At 41.3% G+C, this 3,532-nt stretch overlaps 1 long non-coding RNA gene across 1 annotated transcript; it reads right to left on the reverse strand.

Annotated features, from left to right (window-relative positions):
* Positions 1-1,653: 1,653 nt before the first annotated feature.
* Positions 1,654-2,335, reverse strand: LOC127535602 (uncharacterized). Its single transcript, XR_007944479.1, has 3 exons — positions 1,979-2,335; positions 1,814-1,888; positions 1,654-1,697 (listed from the first exon to the last, which is right to left on the reverse strand). It is a non-coding gene; the product is annotated as an uncharacterized LOC127535602 (long non-coding RNA).
* Between the last annotated feature and the right edge of the window lie 1,197 nt (positions 2,336-3,532).

Below are 3,532 nucleotides of genomic sequence, written 5' to 3' on the forward strand. Positions count from 1 at the left end.
GGGGAAGTCCGACCTTCAAGACTATAATGGAGGAAATTGTGTTTTCAATGACTATTTTTTTCAATGGTAAATTCTTTTTTTTTTCAATGACAACCAATACTGTCTCTATTTTAGCTCCATGAGGAAATGCCTGACCATCTGAGCAAACAATGAGCTCTGCAAAATTAACTGCACAATGAAAATGTAAAGGATTATAAATGATTAAGACTGATAGTTATGGGAGATTTGTACGTTGCAGAGTGCAGGAAAAATAACTTCATCACTCATTGCAATGAGATGTGCTTGTCCCTTTTAACCCTTGTAGCACCACTTTGTTTACAAGGCATGTTTTGTTTTTAAAAAATCTTCAAAATGCACACTCTTTTTAGAGCCAGAAACTGTAAAAATGGAAAGAGTGGTTCAACTTTCCAACTGTTTGTAATAAATACCATCAGTTTTGTGTGGTTACATAGAGAAAACATCTTGAAAATAAGCTTAAAATTGTCAGATTTCATTGTAGTCACCTGATTTAAAATGTCAAATTTAAAAATTCACCAAAAATAACGATGGAAATTGTAAAAAAAAAGAAACCCAAAGACTCTCTGCTCTGCACGGTAACTGAGAAGCCACGACTGACTCAGGGAAGTTGTGAGCATCAACCATGTGACCAAAATCCAGACACTTTTTAGGTGAAACTTTCAATTCATTTTCAATACATTTTATTCACCAGCTCAAATGGGTCATCACAAGACACTTCAATGAGAACAGTAAAGACAAAATAATACAGAGAAATCCAACAAATCCAAAGTTTCCTTTGGATTCCCTGTCTGAGCAAGCACTTGGCGACAGTGGGGAGGTAAAACTCCCTTTTTCAGGAAGAACCCTCCGGCAGAACCAGGCTCAGACAGGGCGGCCATCTGCCTCGACCGGTTGGGGTGAGGGTAAACCCAGCGAAGGATGCTGAGGTCAGGAACTGATATGGACTTTTGTTGATTTAAAAAAACAAACAAAACAAAAAACAAAAAAACAAACAAACTGTGAGTCCGAAAATGTGGATCCAGTCCATTAGTGCTGCTCAGTTCATCACGTCAGACATATCACATCCTTAAACTTGGACACAGCAGCAGCAGCAGAACGTCTTCTTTCTCCAGGAGAAGATGCGTTGGAAGCAGTTCTTCTTCTTTGTCTTTCTCTGGTCCTTGTTATTGACTTGAGTGTCTTCATCATTGTTTCTGTCCTTGCTGTTCTCATTGTCTTCAGCAGTGTCACTGTCCTCATGTTCACTGCTCTTCAGGTCACTTTCATCATCAGGCAAGCCTGTCAGGTTGATTCTGTTCTCTGGATCTGCAGGCTTAACCGTGATGGACAGGCTGGTGGAGGGTCTCGGTTCATCGCTAAAAAAGAAAACATACACGGTTGGGTTTACATCCGACAAGCAGAGAATGTAAACATGAAAATCAACAAAAGTCCATATCAGTCTTTTGTCACCTGCTGGGCTGCTAATGTCTCACAACCTGTGTACAAAGTAAATAGAAACACACTTACCAACTGCTGGTGGGGGAGTTGCTGTTGAGGTAGCTTCTCGTGATAAAGGGATGCTTCAGGATACCGCTGGGGGTGATTCTGTCCTTCTCGTCCCATTGAAGCATCGCCTTCAGTAGCTCGATGCACTCCTTTCTCTCATCGGCCTCTGCTAGGTTGTCCGTCTCAGAGCACACCTGGTGCAGAAAACATTTTGAAAATCCAACAGTGGTCAAATCACCTTCCACCGTGAAATGTGAATACCATAAATGAAGGTGAATTTTCAGCAACTAGCTGCTGCTTCCTAAACTACCGTTTCGATTTCATCCAGAGAGCTGAACTGGTAAACTGCGTCGTCGAAATGGGTCCCAAAACACTCTGTAGGTCTCTGAAAGAAGAAAACAATCATGCTTACTAAAGTCTTTATCTTATTGAGTGAGTAAAGGTCAGAGGTAAAATCACAGTAGGAGTATTGTACCTTCAGCTGCCACAAACCATCAGGCATTTTCTGAAAAAATAATTCTGATCTCCGTCCAGCATCGATGACATGTTGTGGCGGCACACCCAACAGACCGATCATGCGTAGGAGCTGCAAACAAAACATAACACCGTGTTAGACCTGAAGCTATTCCTGTGACGGCTTCTAATGTGTTTCAGCTGCAGTAATTTACTCACTGTCCAGTATTCGGAGTCTGTTCCGAAGAGACAATCTGAAGTCATCATCCTCACCATCACGCAGCCTAATGACCAAATGTCGATGGCCTCAGAATACGGCAGGCCCAGGATGATTTCTGGAGCTCTAAATGTGGAAAAAACATCAAATGAAGATGTGACACAGTAGACAATAAGGAGACAGCGCTGAATTAAAGAAGTTTAAAAAGTATCAGTATTTCATACCTATATGCAACTACTTGGAGTAGCTTTCCTGCTTTGGTTTTGGAGCTGTACTCGGCCTCACCAAAGTCAATGAGTTTGACTCTGAAGGGCTGCTTCACACGATCCACCATCATGATGTTGTCTTCCTTCAGATCAGCGTGGATTATGCCGGCGCTCTTTGTCGTATTCAGAGCTACAGCCAGCTGCAAGTAACAACATTTATTAGGAGTTTGTTAAAGAAATCTGTCACATGACAATAAAAGCAGAAGTTGTAAAGGTTCCTGAAACACCGATGTTGATTCTAGCACCACTCAAGGAGAGAAATATAAGGAGACAATAGAAGGTCATACCTGCTCAATAATTGTGCGGACGTGTTCCAGTGGCATTGGCTGTTGTGAATTCCGCAAATAGTCCCACAGGCTGATGTCCAATTTTTCAAACACCAGTTGCCGCTCATTTTTTATGAAGATGTCTCCTTTGTAGTCGATGATGTTGGACTGCTTGGAGTTGTGGCTCACGAGCTTTTTCATGATTTCCGCCTGTGGAGAGATAATATGTTTGCTGAGCCACATAGTCCAATCAGTTCTTCTCAACAACTAAAAAGTACATAACATCACCAGTACCACTACTCAGAATCTTATAGTGGTACTACTTTTTGAAAAATGTCTTTTTTGTGTCACTGTTCAGCTGAAATCAGTGTCCTACCTCATGGTCTAGATTGCTCCATTCGGGCACCTTTACAGCCACGTGCTCTTCTGTGTTGTTCTTCACACATTCCACCACTAATGCAAAGCCTCCATGTCCTATTTCTTTGACGAATGTGTAGCCTGTTGAGACTTCGGAATGCTGGCTTGTGGTACTCTCCTCGGAGGAAGATGAGGATGAACTTTGAATGTTCATTTTGAGCTTGTCACAGAAGCCTGAAAGTGAAGCAGACACAAATGAGAAACATATTCTATGGATGTCTTGTTAAACCATTGGTAATCTACCACACTGATGTGATCTCAGTTTTCAATCATATTTGCTAAATATTGAACCAATTATCATAAAACAACAGCACTGAGTGTTACAACCTGTTCTGAATTGTGTTATAAGGCATACTAGACAGTATTGCAGCAAAATTACATGGATGTTTCCTTAGAAACTCCAAAGTGTT

This window comes from Acanthochromis polyacanthus, chromosome 9, assembly GCF_021347895.1.
Source record: "Acanthochromis polyacanthus isolate Apoly-LR-REF ecotype Palm Island chromosome 9, KAUST_Apoly_ChrSc, whole genome shotgun sequence".
Classification (NCBI taxonomy): domain Eukaryota; kingdom Metazoa; phylum Chordata; class Actinopteri; family Pomacentridae; genus Acanthochromis; species Acanthochromis polyacanthus.